Here is a 24428-nt window from a genome sequence, read left to right on the forward strand (position 1 = left end):
GAAAGAGCAGGATACTGAGTATAGACATGGGTTTCTCCAGTGTGGACACATGATCATGGTTGGACTAGAGCTTCCCTTACAGATGACTCATATTTTTGTCAAGACTTCATCGGTCGAAGGTTATAACCAATCACAAAGAAGATAGGCACGAGACTGGCCAAGTGATATAGTGTCACAAGACTCTTTAGATCTCAACCACATACTCATTCAAAAGCCAGAACTCTATAGAGGGCAGAACATATTGACAAAAAAAGAAATAACATGATATTAAGAAAACAAAACAAAGTGAAGAAAAAATAGAAAAGAAAAGAGAAAATGCAACAAGCAGTAAACAAGCTATGTACGTGGCACAGGGCGTAGCCCTAGCTTACTGAAAGTAGTGCTTTAAGTCTTGGCCATTGACAGGAAGGTTGTTAGTCCTCCCATCAAGTGATTGCAGACAGTATATGTGTGGGCCAAGCTTCTCTTGAACAGTGTATGGACTAATCCACAAGGACTAGAACTTTGTATGTTTTCATTTGTCTTCACTGGGTTTGTCACATTTCAAGACTGAGTCACCCACATCAAAGATAGTGTTCCCTGCAGACTTCTTGTTGAGCCATCTCTTGATACAGTTCTGGTGGAGTGTGAATTTCTCTTTTTCTTTCATCATTTCTTCCTACAACTTGTGAAGTGTATCCATCCTACGCTGAAATTATAGACAAGGCTTGCCTTGGGATTCTTGGGACAATTGGAGCACATGCAAGTAGATGTTTGGCGGAAGGATGGCTTCTTTCCCATAAACCAGGAACTATGGCAATTTTTTCAGAGAGGGTTTCAGTGTTACACAGTCAACCCATAAAGCACTCATCAGATCAGAGTGCTAGTTACATTGTTCAGAGTAAATGGTCTTCTTGATAATGCAGATAAGGTTTTTATTACTAGATGATGCGAGACCATTTCCTTGCAGGGAATAGTTAGATGAGTGTTTAAGCACAATACCATATTTCAATGTGAAATCATAAAGCTTTAAAGATGAAAATTAAGTTGCATTGTTAAAATAAAGTGATACTGGAATGCCAAATCATGAGATGTTGTTCTATTGGAGGAAGCTGATGACTTCCTGGTCATTCACTTGCTTAAGCAGAACCACTTTTGTTCACCGTGTGAAGTAATATGTAGTTTTCAATATGTAGCGGTGTTGTTTCGATGAATGTGGGAATATTTCCCCAATGATGTCCAGGACCCACTATTGAAATGGTTCAGTCACTACAATAGGGTGCAACGTGGCTGTCGACCTTCGTGTTCTACTAGCACATCGTGGAAAAACTGGGAACTTGCGAGCACAAGCATTTGCATCCTTGAATAATGTGGGCCAGTAGAAACAAGCTTGCATGAATTTGTGCACAATGGTATTTCCCGCGAGGTGGCCCCCAGCTGGTTCATCATGCAAATCATGCAAGACCTTCTCTGAATCATGTCCTTCCAGGCACCTGAGAAAAATTCTGTTGCTGTGATTTTAGTAAAGCACTCAGTGCACCAATTGATAAGGTAAAGCTTTGAGGCGAAGTTCTCTCTTCTGTATCATGGAGAAGTGAGAGGGTACGGTGTCATGCTCAAGGAACTGGCACACACATTTATACCAAGAGTTTCCATATGAAGTGGGCGGTGCATGCTCTACATCATACATCTCGATTTCTTTCTCCCAACTAGTGAGCTCTTCTACTTCCTCTTGTGCATGGATTGCTTCAATTGCGAGTCTGCAGAGACCATGACCCTTGACAGTGGGAACTGGCTTGATGTCAAGATCATACTATTACAAACGTGCCATAAAGTTTGTAGGTCTTTCACCCATCTCTTGTTGTACAAGCAGTGATTATACTGCTAGGTGTAACACAAAGACTATGTAATGGTTCTTCAAAAAATAGGTTCTGAAGTGTTTCACCACCTTTTATACTACATATGCTTGTTTTTTTACAGCAGGGTAGTTGATTTGATGTCCCTACATTATTTCACTCATGAAGGATATGGGACGTTCATCATTCAGCTCATCCTTTTGAGTGAGTACTGCAACAAGTAAGTTGTCGGAGGCGAAGGTATATAGAAATAAATCCTTGTTAAATTCTGAGTTGTAAAGTGCAACACATATGCTATAGTCTTCTTGATATGGGTGTATGCATTCTTTTCCTTCTTACCGCAACTGTAGATTGCATCCTTCTTGATCATGTCTTGCATAGGTTTCACTATCTATGCATAATCTAGGATGAACTTCCGGAGGAATTTTATCTTTCCCAAGAAGGCATGCATGGCTTTCTTGTTAGCTGGGTGAGGAATCTGTGTAATCATCTGAACTCAATCCAGATCAACCTTGATTCCACTTCTGGCAATGATGTTCTTGAGAAGGTTCCCCTCAAATACTGCAAATACACTTTTCTTGGGATTCAAGGCTATCCTGTATTTTCAGCATCGCTCGAATATCTTTTTCAATTGGTGTATGTGGTCTGAACATCTGGAAAAGATAGTCACGTCATCAAGGTACACCACTATGCTCTGTCTGATAAGTCCATAGAAGGCGATGTCCATGGTGCACTGAAAGGTTGCGCTTGCGTTCACAAGCCCAAATGGAATTCTCCTGTAGGAAGACGTACCCCACTTGGTACGAAAGGTAGTTTTCAATCTATCAAGTTCCGCTACCAGAACCTAGTTATATCTCAAAAAACCATTGAGCAAGGAAGAAAATTTTGCTCCAGATACTATCTATAAAATATGTTCCAATGAATACAGGGGGTAGTTGTCTTTGTTCGAGGCACAGTTCAAGTTTCGGAAATCAATGCATAAGTGGATCGCCCCAAACCTCTTACGTACAGGAACTAAGTTAGAAACCCACATAGAATGAAGAACTCAGTAAATGATTTGTTCATCCAACAACTTAGTCAGCACTTTCTGTGTGAGAGGTTCAAGTGACAAATGTACTTTTGTCAACTTCTATTGAAATTGCTTGACCCCTTCTTTGATCGGAATCACATGTTGGATTATTCACGTCTCATATGTTTTTAGATCACCGTATGTCCATGCGAACACATATAGGTACTATTTGAACAAGCGGACAAAGGCTTGCTGCTCCTGCAGTGTGCAACACATACTGAGATTGACGAACTTTAGATCTTGTTCTATTCCCAAGTTGATATGTTCGTACATCATGGTGCAACTGTGGGTTTTGTTGTTCATTGGCCCTTGGAAGCGGTTCTCCAATCCATAGAGATTTGTGAGAGATACCACACCCTTGGGGATGAGGTTGCCTTTCTTGTAATCAATTTTGGCTTGTAGAGATTGCTCGTGCTCATCTTCATCAATTGTTGCGTCCTTGAAGACATCAGTGTTGGCCATGAAGTGCAGTATATTTTTATCATCGTAAAAGATGCGTAGATTAGTTATTTTATCAGGGATATAAGGCTTATATAAAATTTCAACATTAAACCAATCCCTAAGAATTGTGATCCGAGCAGCTGAGTAAGCTAAGGCATCAACCATTTCATTATGCATTCTTGGCACAACAATGATATTGAAAGATTGGAAGTTAGATATCAGTTGCCATACCTATTATTGATAACTTTTGAGATGAGGTGATAAAAAGTGTATGGTGTTACATACCCATTGTACCACTAACTCTAAATCACCTACCACTTTGAGGGCAACAACATTGAGGCTAGTGGCTTTGTTAAGCCCAATACAAGTGCTTCATATTCAGTAGTGTTGTTCATGCACTCGAACTCCAAGCGGCTTGAGATCAAGTGTTTATTTTTCTTTAGGTCTATCAAGACACACCTGGCTCCACATCCATCTTGTGTCTTTGATCCATCAAAATACATGGTCCAAAACTCGTTTGTACACAGACCACTTGATGTGTGATTACTACTACTGCTACTACTACTAGTGTTACAATGTACTGTACATTTCCATTAGTTGGGCAAGGAAGGAGACCCAACTGCATGTCTATTGGGGTTGGAGCTGGTTGTGCGAGATAATGCCCCAGTTTTGTTTCCAAGAGGCAGTTTCCAAACATGAGTTCCGCAAAAGCGAATGGTTTGTTCTCACCATTGATGGGAGTGACATTATGTTTCATGTATGTCTCGGATAACACCTAGATCTGATTTATTTTTCCCTAGTACAGAAGCCATAAGTGGGGCCAATTTGTGGCAAAGTATCCATTCAACTTGTTGGACCAGTCTCTACTAAGAAGTAAGCCATATGCTTTTGGTATGTCCACAATGACAATGTTGATGCACTGGTGAACTCAGTCCTCATGAGTAATCGGATGATCACATCCTGAAGTTCACCAATGGTTGGTATGCATGTTCACTCTAGTTGGATGATTTGCGCAGATTTCTTTCTCCATTGCACATTGATCCTCTTGGCAATGGAGAGTGGCATGACATTAACTGATGAGTCAGAGTCAACCAAACAATTGTGAACATTGCAGTTAAAAATTTCAAATGAGAGCAAGAATGGAGGGAAAATAGATTTTGTTTCTTCCATCCAGAGTGTGTTGAGCACAATTGTGAGTGAACTAGGAGATGTGCTTGCTCCCTTGATGGTAGAGGTTGTGTTGTCTATGGATTTCTTCCCTAATGCATGCATTAGAATATCTCGTTGACCCTTGAGATTAGCTAACTCAAAAAAAGATATGTTTGCATGATTTTCTTCTTATCTTCCACAATATTGTAGTCAAGGGCAGGTAAACTCACTAAGGTGTCCGAGGTTAGACTTGTGTTTGTATTATCTGGTGGAGTGTTCTGAATTTTACTACTCATGGATGTACTCTTGTATATAGCTCTCTTCCCGGGCTTGCTTTGATATTTCTTATTTGGAATGGCTAGTGGATCAACCTTCCTCATTATTAGTTTCATCTTTTCTTGCATCTCCCCAATAATAGGGGGAACCCCTTGACTTTTGATATTGTATCAACCATTTTTCTTTGGAGGTTTCTTCTTAGTGTTCGTTTTCTATGTTACATGCGAGCATTGATACATGTTGATCCCCTGCCCAGTACTTGGTGTCTCATTAGATGCAATTCATCTTTTGGTTAACACTGCGCATGGTTTACCACATTTGTCATACTGTTTCACATCAAGTTCACAAATCATTTCCATTCCGAAAATTTCCATTCTAGGTGACAGTTTTCATGGAATGAGAAAAACTTGGGGTTCTCGAACATTTCCATCTGGAACACTGCACTGGAGCTCTGTGTAGTTTTAGCTAGGAAGATGTTGTTTCTTGATGACATGCTCCTCTTTTGTTGTTTTGGAGGTTGGCTGCTAGAAGATGTCTTGACCATTCGTTTCGTTAGCTTAGACACCTCTGTTGTCAAGTTCTTGACAAGACGAGTAAGGGTTTCGATGTCACTTGCTTCCATTTCTTTCCCCTCACTAATAGCAGCTTCGAGCTTCCTGCTTGCATCTTTGGATTCTTTTGCTGGTTCATCATCCTTGATGACTCCAATCACGTGCAAGTCCTTTTCCACAATGATCACCTCTTCATAATTTTTAAGTAGTGTTGGTTTCATAGCCTGCTTGACGAACTACACAATACTAGTTGGCAGTGCAACTGTGTAATAGTCGATAATGATGGAGTCCTGAGGTTTTTTGTCTGCTGCAAAATTGTTCAATATGCTTAAAAACCTCTAATTAAAATGTTTCACTTTCTCTTTCAACTCCATCTTGAGACTACCGAAATATTTGAGCAACATGGCAAGGGTCTTGGCATTAGAAAAATTTTCCTAAAACATTCTTTTGAACACACCCCAATTTTGGATGGATTTGACAGGAAGGTCGTGATACCATACCGCTGCTTGACCATCCAAGGTATACGAGAACAATCTACATGAAAATTTATCGTACCATACCTAAAGTGTCTGCAATTGTAGGTAGAAGTTTTCCAAGTGGTCTTCTGCCTTCACTCTTCTATCAAGGTCATACTTTGTAAACATCCTCTATAAATGCTTTGGCATCCTCTGAAAAGCACCCTTGAGAGACAATGGTCCTTGAGTCATCCATTCCAAATTTTGGTTAACCATGTCTTCTTCTTCTTCATGCTCCTCATCTTCTTCAGAACCTGATGGTTCCACCTTTGAGATTGTTGGTTCGTCTCCGTCTCCACCTCCTCTACTGGCTTCCCCTCTGTCTCCTATACTAGAGCCTAAGACCAAGATCGTGAGGGTGTACTTTTCTCCCTGTCAGAAGACTAGAGGTTCCTCTTTGTTCTCAACAGCTTCTACCAGACCTTCGAGCGTGGCAAGAACTGCTTCTTCCACTGATGGGACAACAACCCATGTGTGATTTGTCTTTGGCTGTTTTGATGCATATTGAAGATCTTGTATTCCTAGGATCAGTCAAACTTCTTTGGAAAACTGACAGTTGATGGGACGGGCAGAGTGGAGGTGTTGATAAAATATTTTGTGTTCACATCTGGGAGGTGAGGAGTAACCAACTTTAGAGTTTTGCGTAGGTGAGAGGGAGTGCAAGTTACTACCTTGACCAAATGATTGATGATTGGGGGTAAGAGGACATTCAACCATAAAGAACTTCAGGCCCTCCTTCTAGCACCATAAATGTTGACGGTGTTAGACCTGCCAAAATTTAGGGGATTTCCTCGATATGAAGTACCAACTAGACCTCACATCGTTTGGTGTAGGAGTTCCATTTGGTATGATGGTCCGGTTTCCTTTATCTAAAACATATGCCTTAGCTCTTGCTTTTCATTACATGAGAGTTGTATACTTAGTCTTCAAACAACGATGTTTGTGTGCCTAGTGAGTGCTTAGTGTAACTTGTGTCTAAGTTCTTTCACTACAAAGGGAGAGGGTGAGAGTGAGTCTCAGGTCGAAAGGGAATAGTCCCAACTCAGTTAGAGACACACAACACAATAGGACATGCACAACTTATGGTGGAGTAGTCCACACAGATGCGGCAGTCACAAAGATAGAGTGAATAGATAGCACGTACAACACCCAACGGAATAGTCCACATGAGTGTGGTAGTCATTATAACAAGTTTACAATAATGAATCTGTTGAGTGTCTGATGGAGTAGTCCACACGGGTGAGACAACGTTAACAATTGATACAACACATTTCCAATAGAATATGCACTGAAACAGCTGAAATAGTTCAACTATCTTAATACAGGTTAAAGAAACATGGATTACAAGCCTCCAAAGAATATTCTTACAAATGAATACAATACATGTGTGAAAATGCGTTGGCCTGTTAACAAGATTCTGAATTAAGCGAAAGTTCCAAGACACATCTGTACACCATATGTCACTAACCCAAATATCGGGGCATTGGAGCCACTACTCACTCCTAAGAAAAATACTACAAACTCTCAAGACTATGTGGGAAGATCCAAGGTGAAAAATCCTTTGCATGTACAAATGAGGGGTATATATAGCCAAGGGTGAATTTGACCCTTATGACTCTTTGACTTCCCTCATGACCGTTTGACTTACATGACTCTTCAAATTCGTATGTGGATCTCTCGGACTTACACATTACATTACATTGATTACAGCAGTATGGCCCATAGTAGTGATGTGGCCAAGACCACTCATGACATGACTCGACATGACAGTGTTGGTATGTTCATGTTGATGGTGGTGTCCATGTCAAGCTACAGTGTTGTTGAATGATGAGTGTGCTCTTGGTGTATCATAGCTTCACGTTCACATTACAAGGTGTGCAGAGACTTTGATGGTCTTGGTGTTCGCCTGATGTTGCATGTGCATGTATCCTCTTCGTTGGTGCTTGGCATTCTTCATTTGTCCATCTATTCATGAACAAGTCTCCTAGCATGTGCTCTTTGTTCATCTCATTCATCATCATGCCATGCTTCTTCCATGTACCTATCTCTGCAATCACTCATGACAAGACGACATCAAATCCAAAATTCCCCTAGTCTACCATGATGCATCATCTTTTGTTTTTAGGTGAAAGTGCCCAGGAGAGAGGACAAGGCTTTTAAACTATGCTAAGCATATTTCGGGCTAGGATGCGAGGCTCCGAGGTACTATCAATAAAAACTAGGAATAGGTCACTAAGAGGCTGGTTTGAGAAGTCCAAGACAACAGTGACATTTTACAGGATCTCGCTCAGTTGGGAGGCAGACCTGTGCAATTTTTCATGGGAAGGTAGTACAGGAAGCAGGGGGCACTGGTAGTGAAAACTACGCAGACTTGCAGAGAACGCTGGGATCAAGCTGCAGAAGCTTGTTGGCCAAAACTGCACAGATCTGGGAGGCAGTCATGTAGGAATGTGTAGTTTTCGGGCTAATAAGGGTTTTGGGAAACTTGTTTATATTCCAAGAGAACTGCGTAATTTTTAGGAGGAGTAGTTGACTGGCTGGCACGAGGTCTGACTAACAAAACTGCACAATTTTTAGAGACAGTGCAGTGATAGGAAGTGGGTGCGTGTCCCTCTTGTTTGCGTAATTTCTTTAGTCAACGTAGGAAGGAAAGTTGATAGCTTCTACGCAATTTTTAGGAGGAGTGAAGCTCAGGGTCACTTCGCAGTCAAATTCTCTTGTTGACCAGTGGGAGGCTTGATGAATAGGCTTGTGGGTGACTGCGCATTAAGGGTTGAGACTGCGCATTGCAGCTGAGTGGAGGTTCGGCTAATGGAGGGTGGTCCGACCGACAAATCTTCGACAAAATGGTTAAGTGTGTGAGAGAGTGAACTTGTGTATACATGACCTTGTGAACACACACTCAACATGACTTTACAACAAGACATCTTGAACCGGCAAGACAACGTATGCTCGTTTGACTGACCAAAGGATGTGAGCGACAAGTGCAGCACTTGAGATAGATCGTTGAACGAACGTGATGATAGGTGCATGACATTGCATACGACTTTGCGTGTGAGTGTGAAAAATGCTAACATATCGAACACAACTTGTATAGAAAAAGACAAACCTTGAACATAGCCAGAACAAGACCGCAAACATGACATTAGAATCAATATGCTAAAAGACGTCCCGTGAATGGTCAAGAAAAGAGGGTGTAAAGATTTGACACGAGCTCATGGGATGGGCCCGAGTCTTTGCAAACATCAAGGAAAAACTAAGGAAGGCTCTGAAATTGGATGCAGGAAAAATTTTGGAGAGTGTTGTAGCCGCTACAATAGAAGGGTAGTTATCTTGGCCAATTTGTTTGGCTTCACTTTGCTACTAGTATTTTACCTAGTATTAATAGTTTTAATATATTTTGTAGTATAAATTCTGCATTATTGGAAACTGTTTCAATGAGATTAGGGAGGATGCTTAGGAGCTAACTCCACGAGACAAAGATTGTATGTGAGGAAGAGGTGAACATAAAAACTAATGGTTTCAGTCCTGATAACCTACTGGGATGTGGCACCCATAGGTCTATGTATAAGGGCTTATTAGACAATGCATCAATCATTGATGTTAAAGTTATTTACTCCACTACATCAGGAGGTGCATACAAGAAACTCATAAAATAATTCAAGACAATGGGTAGAGTCCAACATTGGAATTTGGTGAGAATGGTGGGCGTATCCTCAAGTTTGCAAGTCAAATCTTTGATTATGGAGTTCATGTCACAAGGAAACCTAGAGAAGCATTTTCATTGCAGAAAAAATAATTGGAGGTTGGGTCTCAAAACACGACTAAGCATTCTCAAGGACGTGGCTCATGGAATGGCATATCTTCACCATCATTGTTTTTTGGCCATTGTTGATTGCGATCTGAAACATTCCAACATTATATTGGATGAGGCTATGATGACCCATGTGGGAGATTTCAGTAGTTCACGCCTCATGATCTCCCCGCAAGGGCATGATGTTCAACATTAGCAACCTCAAGGGACACCTCCAATCTTGTCACATGAACTGTTGGTTATATTCCACCAGGTAAACACTAATACACTTTTGATTGATGAGCCATATTGTCTATTAGATATATACGTTCATGAGTCATTGATAAAGGATTTACATATAAATTACTGATGTTGCACATGGGATATATATGAGTGTTGTACATGGGATATATATGAATGTTACTAATAAAGGTTATATATATATATATATAGATATAGATATAAATTAATTACGGAATAATGGTACAGGACGATGCCTATCCATGAAAGGGAATGTGTCAACTACGATGTTTTCATGTTGGAAACAATAATGGGAGAGAAGCCCAAAGGTCAACTGTTTTTAGAAGAAGGGAAATCGTTATAGATTTGGGTGGGTGATGCATTGCCCAAGAGATTGTTGGAGGTGATTGACGAGAATTTGGTGGAGGAGATAATAAAGGAAGAAGAGGATGAAGAACATGAATCACATGATGTTATGGGGCATGGAATTGTTGCGTTGTTGGCGAATATAGGTGTGATGTGTATCAAAGCAATGACCAACCCTTGGAGAGGTCGAGGCATCACTAGAGAAGCTAGTCACCAAAATCAATAAAAGTTTGGAAAATAGGTAGAACCGCCTTAGACATGTGACAAACCAAATCAATTCATAATCTGATTAGGATAGGTGTGTGGAATAAAATGATTAGATTACGTTAATTTATTTAATGGTTGGTTAGCACATATATGCGGAAGAAAATGATTTGATTAGATTATTCCACTTAATGTGGATGACATAAAATGGTTATTGTATATAATTTTTATTTTGATGTGATTATATGGTAGAGGTGTTTGTTTTTAGGAATTCATTAGATTTATTTAGATTAAGAATTATGTTTTAGTTAATTGGTTTTGTATATTGATATGGGATTGAGAAATTTGTTCACTTAGTTGATTATGCAATCTAAAAAAAATCTATCTTAAAATTATATCTATATCTATATATATATATATATATATATATATATATATATATAGATATATAGATATATATATATATAATCAATGTAAAAATGTTTTTTAAATTTCTAATTATAATATGATAATTCTGTTAAGCATTCTATTAAAAGAAAAAAAAGATATGTTATTATATTGAAAAATAAATATACATATTTTTATTTGAAAAGATTCTTTATAAACTAAGATACTTTGTTAGTCATTAACAATAATGATTATTGAATAAAATGTTGTTTTTAGTACTTTAGGTTAGTGATTATTGAATAAGATAATTTTTAAGTGGTTACAATGTAATAATGATGGAATACAATTTAGAATGTTAAGTGGAAAGAGACTTTGTTAGGAACTATTTTATGAATAGTTTGATTGAAGTGCATTTTCTCCTTTTATATCTGGCCTTTTTATTAGTTGTTTTGGTTGTTAAGAATAATTATTATTAAACATTTTTGTTTATGTATTAATTTTGGTATTTATGTATAGTTAATGATTCAAGATCTATCTTTATTAACTTATTTTATACATAGAATTGGTATGTTCTCCTTTTTTTTTCTATTATGTAGAGATTTAATATAATTATGAAACTTTATGATCATATGAGTTGATAAGTTGGAAGGGCTTAATTTATATGTCATGATGACTTTTCTCAAAATTTTATTTTCAATTTTGTAGTGAGCCATAACTTGTATGACAACATTACTCATAGACTTACATATTTAATATTACAAATACTTTAGAACTCCAAAAGTGAAACACCTAATAGTACTTTCTTGGATTGACATTTGATTCATTAAACATTACACTATTGTATATTCATTGCAAATACGTATCTTGTTTCATTAAATATTTCTTGTTTTATTCTTAACAAAAACGTGCTTGTTCTAGACTTAAGGAGCTTTCAATCTTGTCTAATTGGATTTGTATTCCTAATATTTGTTAACACATGGCAGAAGTAAAGATAGCATGATTCATTTACCTTATTGTTGTGTTGTGGTAAAAACACAACCCCCTCATTATTGATGTGTTCACTTCAAATAATGGGGACACTTTCTATAAAATTTTTGGCTAAACACCTTTTAGGATTTTTATTTAGTTGATTATCTTACGCTTTTGTTAATTTTTCAATTTTTTGGATTCTTGTTTTTATTGTTTTGTTAGAATCAATTTTTTATAAGCTTCCCATTGACATTTGTTTCGCCTCATTTGGTCAATTGGTTTGAAAATGGTACTCCTTTGAAGTCTCATCACTTATCTAGTCTGGGTTAAAAATGCATAAAATGTACAATATTGCATTTTGTAAATAAATTAGTTCAATAATGCAATTATTTTAAATATTAACCCCTAGTTACTTCTTATTGACATTTTTCATTTTTATTTATACAGCCAAATTATGAAGCATCGGGATTTTAGAAATTTACTCCAATTTCCAAATTAATTGTTAATTTCCAAAATCCAGAACATCGAAGTTGCTGTAGTTTATTTTTATTTTTATTTTCAAAGTGGTTGTAGTTTAGAAACTTAAATTCATAAAAATAAAACCAAAATAAAAATTGATGTTTAATATTAAATTTTAAATTAATTAATGTATTAAATATAATTAATTTAATTTAATTTAAATTTAAATTATATATATATATATATATAATAAAAAATTGTTCTGATCGCATCAGGACTTTTGATCGGATAGGAAGATTTAAGCGCAACTTGTTTAACAAAAACGCCGACACCACACTTCCTCGATCGGCGATATGTGAGAGCTCTTCAAGCATTAAGCAAAGTTTAAAATTCATTTGTTTGAATGCATCACATTGTGAGTCTTCAATTAATACAAGTTTTATGCCCTGACTCAAAGCTTCCTCCGATCCGACAAGTCAATGTTTGACTTTCAAGTTAATATCTCCATTCGTTGTTTTAAAATGGCTTATGTATTAACGTATGGTGAGAATAGTGATAGTTTGAAATGTTTAAATATTTAATATATTAAATTTTAAATTAAATAAATTAATTAATATATAGAATTTAATTAATTTAATTATTATTTTGATTAATGTTAATTAGTTTAAAAAAAATTAATTATATTAGTTAGTTAGATTAATTCGAATTAATAATAGTTTGTTAAATAATTAGTTTAGTTTATAATTAATAATTAAAATAAAATTAATTATTAGATAATTAGAATTCTAATTTATGATTAGATTTTTAATTAATTTTTTTATTTTTAGCCCAGCGACACAATTTCCACATTTATGCTAAATTTGACTCATCAATTTTGAAAGCTCATAAATTGAGTTTTACTTGGCCAAATAAGGCCCAGGACGGCTCATTGGAAAGATAAAATCAAGGAGAACATTTCTGAGGAGGTTTCACTAATAGATTTGGTCATTTATTGGGTCGAAAATTAGATAGAAGATCAAGCTCCGAATTTCTAAAACAATATCAATTTTCTAAGTTATTTTCTACATTTTTATTTGTCCAAGCCTCTTCTAATTGCAGATCCATTCGTCAATAATATCCTTGGCCAATTAAACCATCCCAGACATCAATAGAGAGCTTATATTTTATTTTCAATTATTTATTTAAATAGAATTTGATTGGATTTGTTTTAATTGCCAGAAATGATATTTTGATTTTATTGATTGCATCTTAATTTATTTTGATTTCTTTTTGCAGGAAAATAGTGGAAGAAATATGGAAAAAATGATCTCAATCAATGATAATGTTCCAGCAATTGAAAATTAGAATTTTTGAGCAAATAAAATTGGATTTGACAGATTTACCTTCAACAAACTTTTTTCTCAAAAATTCCTTTACAAATATTATAAATAGCAGATTGCAGAATGTAATGAGGGGCTGCTCTCCTCTGCAATTTTAGACTTCTGAAAGCACTTCTGTAATAGGAATTTAGAGTTGTAGGAGAGAGGAGAGAAAATCTCAGATCTAGAGATTATTGAGGATTTTTCCTTTGTATCTTGAATTATGCATGATGGACAAAGTTTTCACTATTGTGGCTTTAGCTTTGAAAGCAGAAGTTCAAGCAATGTAAAGCACTGTTGGAGACCAGGGTCAGAGAAATGGATGCAATAAATTGGTATTTCTAATACTACTGTTTCAAATATCAGTTTCATTTTTATGGTAACAGGAATGTCTCATTTTATTCATGTTTGTGCACTATTATCAATATGGGTAATTTGTCTCAATGTTGTTATTATGTATCTCTACTCTTATGAATTAATTTCTGATTTTTGAGTAACTATTTACTCAGAAATTTGCCTTGTTAAAACTGATTTATTTAATGGTAATGTGTTGTGAACTATTTCCACATATTATTGTTTAATTATTGAATTTACTTATTTGATAATCAATATCATTTTTATGAACGAGTGTTGTTGGTTTATTATTTCAGTTAAGAGGTCTCAATAGGATGTGTTTTGGTATCCATAATGTCAGTTAATTGAACTACTTCATTAACTTGATATTCATTATAAACAAGACATATTTAAAATCCCAATACTTTAAATATCTTTCTCTTGGTTGGGTTAGATCTATATCTGCCTAATTAAGATAGGATTAAGATTAGTTTATTTTGCTTGCATTATAGAATAGGTTTTCATTTAGAGTAATTTCTACATTATTTTAAGTCCTCTTCTCAAAGAGGCAAAATTTTAGTTGTGGCCTGGCTGAACCCAAATCAGCTTAAGGGTCATTCTCTTACCTGTTCACCAAAAAGAAGTGATCTGATATCCCTGTCTATTGGTAGTTAAAGATACATCATAAACCAATAGCTATAGGGAAAAGGTAACTGGACCTAGTTAAACCAGTCGGAGCCACTAATTCAAACGGAAAAGGAGCTGCTTTAAGGTCCGGACCGGGTGGTTATCCCCTATTGTTGTTGCAACGATTTTCGAGGCATCAACATGTTGGTAGGTTGTTTGCAAGTTTACAATTGTTGTCTACAAATTCTCATCTTTTGTTCATCTAATTATGATGGTTTGTTTGGAATTGGTCGTAGTATGCCCATGTCTATGGAAACAAATATAGTGACAATTCAATTTAAAATTGATATTTTATGAGGAAGGCTCACAAAATTGGCTCTCAATTTGCACAAAATTCCCTATATTGTTAATCCCATTAATGAAAATATTGTGAATATGTTTTATTTCTTCTTGGAATACTTCCAATGGTTCTCCTTTTAGAGGATGTAATGTTTCCTTTATATGAATATTAAGGGATGTATAGATAGTAGTTTCTTCTATGTTGAATGTTAAAACTCCTATCAAGGCAAGGAGTAAAATCAAGAATATATCCATTAAGTGCTTCACCAAGTAATAAAACTCATTTATAAGTTAGGATTTTCCAATTTTTATTATTCATTGGATGATCATATTTAGGAGTTGCACTTTTATCCTTGTTGATATTGTTATATGAGTATGCCAATTTTTTCTACTCCAATTTTGACCTTTTGGATCACAGGGGCTTCATTGACAAAGCAATACCATACTGTATGCATTCAAATTGCGACATAAAAAATGAGGAAAAGATAAAATAATATATTGAACATATAATAGGGTTGAACGGTTTTTATATGTTATATATCAATATGTGTATTATAAGGTACTGTTTATACAATACATTGACCAAGCAGAAGAAAAAAGACAGGTGGGATGGAGAAATTCGTGGGAGTATGCGAGAAAAGGGAGAAATTGCTGGTTCATAGTAGGTCGAGAGTCTATTTTTAGTCCGTGCTTTTGGATTTTTTCGAAGTTTGGGGCTGAGATGTGTTATTTTCTTTCCACGACTACCCCACGCGTGGGGGGAGGGGGAGGTGACTAGGGGGGTGGGATCCCCCCCTGTAAGTTGCACCGGGCGCTACCGAGGGGTGACAGTGGGGGTGGCAGTGCCTCGGGAAATTTTTTTGGACCCTATATTAGGTGGCCGAGCTTAGCTATGGTTTTGTACATAGATTTCACACATGGTTTTCACCATGATGGTTTTTTGTCCATGGTATTTTGTAGATCTGGTTAAGGGAACTATGGTTTTGTTCTAATCCAGGATTAATAGATTGGGGTTTATGGATGTTTCAACATATATGTGTGTGTGTGTGTGTGTGTGTGTGTATATATATATATATATATATATATATATATTGTAACATTGAAAGGAATATAATGAAAAACCAATCTGGTAGCTCAGTGTTGGGATCCATGGGAAAATCTCTTTGTATATATGTTTTATGTTTTATGCTCTTGCCATTATTTATTTAATGATTTTAATAATTCCTTTGCAAGTAATTTCTGTACATGGTTAAAACCTACATTTGGTATCAGAGTTTTTTGTCTTCAAGGGGATGCCTTTACTGCTGAGGGGTTTTTCTCGAGCCTATGGGAGATCTGCAGAATCGATTCTTCTAGTGAAAAAAGATGGTGAGTAGTGGAAAGATAGAGACCAAGAAATTTAATGGTTAGAGTTTTGAGTTGTGGAAACTCAAGATGGAGGACCTACTGGTGGATAAAGATTAGTGGATCGCGGTAGATCTGGGTACTAAACCAACAAAAATGTCAGGTAAAGACTAGGCAAAGTTGGATCAGAAGGCAAAGAGCACAATATGATTGTGTGTCTCAAATTAAGTATTTTTGGATATATCAGGGGAAGCTTCGGTGAAGGATTTGTGGGACAAGTTAGGGACTTTGTACCAATCTAAGTCTCTGGTGAAAAAAATGTTCCTATGGAGAAAGTTGTATAACCTGAGGATGAAAGATGGAGACTCGGTGACAGAGCATCTGAACGCCTTTAACACTATGGTAAGCTAGTTATTATCTGTTGATATTAAAATTTCAGATGAAGATAAGTGCATTAGTTTGTTCTGTTCTCTATTAGATTGGTGGGATATTCTGGTTGTTGCAATAGGTAGCAATGAAGCTTCCTTACAGTTTGATGAAATGGTCTCATGCTTTCTGTCAGAGGAGATGAGGCGAAAAAATATGGAGGGCCAGAATGGTGATGCCTTGTCTCTACGAGGATGGTCCCAGAATAGAACAAAAATAATTCCTCGAGTGGGAGACCTAAATCTAGAGGAAGATCTAAATCTCCAGGAAAACCTATAAAGTTGTGTTGGAAATGTGAAAAACAAGGGTACTTAAAAGGAACTGTAAATCTAAAGCTCCTACGAAAGGAAAGGTATCTGATAATGCCCATTCTACAGAGGTGAAAACCACCTGAGATGAAGGTGAGGGTGTGTACTTGGCTTCTTCTTCAAGTACACATGTAGATCATGAGGCATGGTTGATTGACTCAGGTGCATCCTTTCACTTCACTCCCCATAGAGAGTGGTTCTGCAAGTAAGATAAATATGATGGTGGTGATGTCTTCTTAGGGGATTACACGAAGTCTAGAATCATTGGTCACAAAAAAATCAAGTTGAAGTTGCAAGGTGGAAGGATTAGAACGCTTTTGGGTGTTCTGCATATTCCTGCGTTGGCCAAAAATCTAATTTTTGTAAGCAAGTTGGATGATGTAGGGGTAAAATTAGTGTTCGAGAAAGATACCTACAATATGGTTCAGGGAGCACTCGTATTGATGCAGGGAGTTCGGATTGGAACTATGTACAAGCTTCAAGGTAGCATTTTTATTGATGGGTGCAACAATTCTGTGGTTCCTGAAAGTGGAGCAGAAAATCTTGTGGTCTCTAGAGAAAGACCATGCTATGGCATCAAAGTCTTCGACATATTGGAGAGAGGGGCCTTCGAATACTTCATGGTAATGGTATGATAGAAGGTATGTATAATTTCTCTCTAGATTTTTATTTCTATGAAAATTGTGTATATGGGAAGCAGAATCGGGTGAGTGTCACCTCTAGTGCTTAAAGGGCAAAACACATATTAGAGCTTGTGCATAATGATGTGTTTGGACCTATGTCGGTTCCATCACTAGGTAATTATGTGTATTATGTATCTTTTATAGATGAATTTTCAAGGAATACATGGATATATTTCCTCAGGAAGAAATCTGAAGTCTTTAATAGGTTCAAATAATTTAAGGCTTTGGTGGAAAACTAGACAGGCAAGAAGATAAAGGTGTTGAGGACAGATAATGGTGGAGAGTTTTGAAAGAAAGAATTTGAAGAGTTTTGTAAGAAATCTAGTATAGCACGGCAGAAGACTACTCCATACACACCTCAACAAAATGGAGTTGTAGAAAGAATGAACAAGACCTTGATGGAAAAGGCAAGAAGCATGTTCAGTAGTGCACGGTTAGGAAAAGAATTCTGGGCAGAGGAAGTGGAGACTGCATGTTGCATGGTCAACAAATCACCTTCATTGGTGTTGTAGTATAATACTCCACAAGAGGTATGGACTCATTAGAAACCTTCTCTTTCACATTTGACGATATTTGGATGTGATTCTTATGTACATGTTCCAAAGGAGAAAAGAACAAAGTTGGATAGTAAAGCTGAAAAGTGCATCTTTATTGGGTATAAGGATGGGTTAAAAGGTTATAAGCTTTGGAACCCAGAAACAAGGAAGGTTTTGTACAACCGAGATGTGTTTTTTATAGAGGTGCAAGATGTAACTTATTAAACATGATGTGCTACCAAAGGAACCTGAGGAGATATAGTTTGAGCTAAAGGAGGAAGAATCAGACTCTACAACAGAAGAGGAATCAAAAGATGAAGATCCACAAAATCCGGCTATGAGAAGATCAGTTCGAGAAAGAAGGTAGCCAGAAAGGTATAGTCCATCTCCTTTCTATTCAAATTTTACTTTATCTATTACTGATGATGATCCCAGAGCTATGAGGGAAGCAGTAGATTCAGAGGATGGAAAACTCTGGAAAGAGGTCATGGTTGACGAAATGTCATCTTTACACAAAAATGAGGCTTGGGATCTAGTGGAGTTGTTGTTTGGAAGGAAGCCCATTGGAAGAAAATGGGTGTTTAAGAAGAAGGCGAATGCAAAAGGCAAGGTGGAGAAATACAAAGCTCAGTTGACAGCAAAAGGTTATTCCCAAGGGCATGGAAATTGATTTCGATGATATTTTTTTGTCATGTTGCCAAGGTAGGTTCTATTAGATTACTTTTATCTGTTGACGCTTCTTTTAATTTTGAGGTAGAACAAATGGATTTGAAGACAAAATTTCTTCATGGGGATCTTGAAGAAGAGATCTACATGAACAACCTGAAGGCTTTACAATGAAGGGTAAGAAATAACTGATATGAAAGTTAAAAAAGTCTTTGTATGGGTTAAAACAGTCACCCAGGATGTGGTATCAGAAATTTGATACATTTATACGGGGACTTGGCTTCACTAGAATAAAAGCAGATCACTTTGTGTATTTTAAATTAATTGGTGACCGTGTTATTTATCTGGTCTTGTATGTGGATGATATGTTAGTGGTTGGAAATGACAAAGAAATTATCTAGGATTTGAAGACCCAATTGTCCTCTAAATTCTACATGAAATATCTTGGTGTTGCAAACTATAATCTGGGCATGGAAATTAAACGAGATCAGGCAAAGAGGAAGCTCTGGTTAAACTAGAGGAAGTTTGTTCAGACAATATTGCAGAGGTTTAATATGAAATATAGTAAACAGGTGAAGGTTCCTATTCCTATAGGTGTAAAGCTATGTGCTGAACAGTGTCCCAAGAAACCAAAAGAGGAAGAGGACATGTCTCATGTTCCATAAGCAAGTGTAGTCGGTAGCCTGATGTATGCAATGGTCTATACTAGACCATACATTGCACATGTAGTGGGAGTATTGAGCAAGTTTATGTCAAAACCAGGGAAGGAGCATTGGACAATAGTGAAGTGTGTTTTCAGGTATTTGCATGGCACTAGTGATTATGGTTTGTGCTACCAAGGAAGACTAGGATTGGATGGAGTTTTGGACATCCATGGTTTTGTTGTGAAAACTGGGTTAGAGATATGGACCAGAGAAGATCTACAAGTGGGCATGTGTTTAACCTATTTGGAGGTGTAGTCGATTGGATGAATAAGATAAAATCTGTAGTGGAATTTTCAACTATAGAGGCTGAATACATGGTAGCCACTCATGCAAACAAGGAAGTAGTTTGATTGCAGAGATTGTGTTCAAGTACGGGGTTAGTACAACGAGCTATAAGGATATATTGTGACAACCAAAGTGAAATTTTCTTGGAAAAGAACCCTACTTATCATTCAAAGACAAAGCACATTGATGTTCAGTATCAATTTGTGATGGATATGGTTGAGGACAAAAAGGTGTTTCTCGTAAAGGTGGCCACTTTGAAGAATATTGCAGATGCATTGACAAAGTCTGTGAGCACTTAGATGTTATCTTGGTGTAGAGAAACAATGGGAGTTGTAGGGTTGGATCAATGATTAAGCTCTCCTTTGGAAACAAAACAACAAGTGGGAGACTGTTGGGTTGTGTTATATTCTTTCCATGACTACCCCACACGGGGGGGGCGGGGTCATAGGGGGGCGATAGCCCCCTTTGTACGTTGTGTCGGGCGTTGTCGGGGGGTCACAGGGTGGGTCGCTTCCCCCTTGTTGGGGGGTATGTAGGGGGGGTGGCAGTGGACTGGGAATTTTTTTTGGACCTTATATTAGGTGGTGGATCTACCTATGTTGTTGCCCATGGATTTTTCACATGGTTTTGGGCATGATGGTTTTCTGTCCATGGTATTTTTTAGATCTAGTTAAGGTAACTATGGTTATGTTCTAATCTAGAGTTAATGGATTTGGTTTTATGGAATTTTTGGCATGTATATATATGTTTTGTAACGTTGAAGGGAATATAATGAAAAATAAATCTGGTAGTCCCGGTTTTGGGATCCAGGGTAAAATCTTTATGTATATATATTTTATGTTTTACGCTCTCTCGGTTGTTTATTTTTTGCTTTTAATAAGTTTCGTGCAGGTAAGTTCTGTACGGGGTTAAAAACTACAATATGGACTTGAAAAATATTTATCCCAAACTGATTGAACTAGGTTTTGGAGAAAAAATTACAAGGTTCTTCTATAAAAAAATTATCAGATCTAATCTTTTGTGCCTATCTATCTTCAACTGATCATCTAACCAAAGGAGAAAAAATGGGGAAGGAGTAATGTCTAAAGATAACAAAAATGAAGAAGGTGACAATATGGTTGGATGGCTCACTAGAATAAATACTCTTCACATCCAACCCTTTAAACTTCCCCCTGTTCGTAAGTCGCTACTTTGTTTCTTCTTGGCCCATCATTGTAAATCATGGGAACCTTATAGAGATTCACTAATTAATGTATATTTAATTGCATGTTGTTGTAGGCCCTCATGATGCGAAGGTGTGCATGAAGGTTATGGGTATCTATGGCAATGACTTGAGGGTATGTGTTTTTGTTTATGTCTGGTTTTAACATAGTTCAAGAGCCATCAGTTTTATAGGAAATCCTATAATGGAAAATTGAATTTATTCAGAATTTGATCGAGGATTTTGGGATTTAGGGCCTCAATGAACACACCACTTATAAGTTTCTTAGTTACGAATGGATAATCCTCCAATTTTCCAGAAATTGCAAAATGGAATTTCAACTTGTAAGATATTGTTTTTTTTTTAATGGCTTCCCTGCCTATGTTTCCTAATATGTTAAATGCATTTGTTATATTTTTGTGGTTCATTACACCCCTTGCAAAGAGAGGGCATAGTCAGATAACCCCAATACAACCAGGTTTAGGGGGTTTTAATGTGCCTTCCATAAGCATGGGATAATGTCTCTCTCTTTTCCATTTTACAGATAATATTAATATGAAGGTCTTTGTATCAGATATTGAACATTCATCACCAAGGTGTAGGGGTGTTATAGACATATTTTGGCACTGCAACCCCAATCATATATGTCCATAAACCAAGGGCTTCTTGTTTGGTCAATTTAGTGTGATCTAAATTGCTATTTATAATGTCAACCAGGGGTTTGTAAACTGACGAAGTGAAGTGTACTGTATGTACTAGATAACCATTTCCTTAGTCTTTTGTCGTTTTTAGTTTTTTTTTAAGTTTGTTTTTGGATTTATATTTCCCTAATGTGAGATGATGAAAAGGTGATAAAGCAAGTGAAATATGGATGATTATGGTGATCTCTAAGTGGTTTTCAAAACTTAAAAGAGAGAAAGCTTTTAAAATATCTGCAATGAAATCAATTCTTCAAAAGAAATAAAGACATCAAACAATGAACTATGACATTGGCCCAGTATCTTTGTTGCTGAGTGAAAATGAAAGTAAAATCTACACTAAATTCAATTAAAAGTGAGAACAACTAATCCACACTATTTCAACTTTTCAACTCAATCTTCCTTGTGAAAAGATATCATGAAATGTTAAGCAATGTGAAATCTAAAAGAAGTTAAACTGCATAAAAGAAACTAATCACACTACTTTAACTTTCTTGACCTTTTTCCTTTCAGCTTAATTTACCCTGTGAGAAATAGTCATGAACAAGTCAAGCAATGAGAGATCTAAAGCAAACTAAATCAAGCTATAATGAGTGATATTCTAGTTCCCAATAAAGTTATTTGATTATAGAGAGGAACCGTTAACAGATGAATAGCATGATATCTAAGAGCAGAAAATAAATGTACAACTTAAGGAAATGACAGTACTGGAAATCAAACTTCAGAAAACAAGAGTCAGCGACAAAGACAAGATGATCTCGTATGCCAATAGTTATAAAAGGAAAAGGTGAAAAATTGCCTCGGGCTGCCTAAGAAAACATGCAAAAACACTGATCAGTTGTAACCATGAAAGAGCAGCAATGAAAATGTAAATCAACAGAAATCAAAGGCTTTGTTATGTATAGCTAATATACATGATGAAATAAAAAGCAGCATTTAAATGAAAACTATATAGCTAATATACATGAACAGGAAAAAGTAATGCAAGAGTTAAAAGACAACTGTACAAGGCTTCAGTAAGCAGGGGCCCTCTGCCACTTCAACCGATTCAACGAACAGCTACAAGCTTAAGTTTAAACCAGTCTTCTCATATATTAAACAGCGACGTAAAAGTGCAGTGGGGAAATACAACAGCTTCGGATTACATACAAAAAGATTAACTTTTTCAGCGTTCATGGACGCATTATTTATAAGGAAAGAGAGCTAAACAGATTAACTAAATCTACGCTATTAACCATGCTGCCAGAGACACGTAAATCCTCTTCAGCCCGGATCTAGGTAACTGTCATCATGATTATTAAATCTGGGAGGTATCGCTGTTGGATTCATGCTATCAGGATGTCTTCGTGGCTAAGGGTTGTGCCACGTAGCTTCACGTGCTCAAAAACAGAGCTACGCAGAGCCGTGCCACCGTTGAACACTTCCGTTGACTATCCTTTGCCCCTTGTCTGACCGCGGGCTTTTATGGCCATGCTGGATGATCTGGTGGGACACGATCCATGTCCTTGACTCCTGTAACTTGCCCATGTGGCTCATTTCTTGAGAGGACACCTGTAGCATGGTGTTTGACAAAACGGCTGCGGAATCCTGTGCTGGCTGCAGAAACCTGGGTCAACTGCGGAAACCTCTATCGGCTGCGGAAACTGAGAAACTTCCGCAGCTGTCTGAATAAAATTCTAAACCAAACAACAGTCATCAGCGTAGTTAGAAAACCATGTCAAAAGCTCGTTTTTAAACTAAAATACAATGATTTAATCAACTTGGTGGATAAAATGAGTGGAAAAGAAGGCTGAGAGGGTGTATGGGAAGGTGCAGGTTCGAGGCTCAACATACCCCCACTGTGAAGGTGTTGCATGTCCTCATGCAACCAAAACTTAGTTATTTTCCCTCAATCCATATGCTCTGAGGCTTCTGCAAGAACATCTAGCCCTCTTCTCTTTCTCTTTGATGCTAAAATGGTCCTTGGTTTCCTGACTAGACATTTGAACTTAAGATTAATCAATGCCCTGCTCAACTTTTTACATTTCTTCTTCAGCTTCCTATTCTTCTTCTGCCACAGTCCTAAATGGAGCATAGTGTTATCATGGACAATCTTGTCTACCTTACTCTGCTCCTTGAGTGCTTCATTTTCCTGTTTGATGTGCCTATTTAGGACTTCCAATTCAAACACTTCCTGTTTTAAAGACTGTACTTGTGCATCAAGTGGCAATATGGTGCTTGATCCTGCAGCTGATTGTTCCAAGGACTCTAGGTAGTTATATGCTTCTTGTTGGTTGGAATCTACCTCAGGTGTTTTTCTCGGCCTGAACTCAAATTCTGGTGAAGGAGGACTATTTTCTCTTTCCTGCTGAAAAGGGCTTTCCTCACGTGGAGGACTTGGCTCAATGCTTGGCTGAGTTGGAGATTTCTCAAGTGTCTCTTTATCCAAATCAATAAAATGAGACTGTTTTTCTTTGGTTTTATTCCCCTTTCTTTTTAGCCTAGTGCTCCTTCTCAGGTATGAACTAGTACTTTTCTTTTGTGCAGCTCGTTTTCCTCTTTGCTTTTTCTGGGTTATGGCAGCAGCTTGAAGATCTATTAACCTCTCTGAAAGAGGTTGATAATCTTCTTCTATGGAATGTTCAGGGGATGGATAGGTTTCTTGAATGGTTATCTTGCCTTTTTCC

The sequence above is a fragment of the Pinus tabuliformis genome, chromosome 5_2 (assembly GCF_031772625.1).
Source record: "Pinus tabuliformis cultivar Carrire ecotype Pingquan chromosome 5_2, CPIR1, whole genome shotgun sequence".
NCBI classification, from domain to species: Eukaryota; Viridiplantae; Streptophyta; class Pinopsida; order Pinales; family Pinaceae; genus Pinus; species Pinus tabuliformis.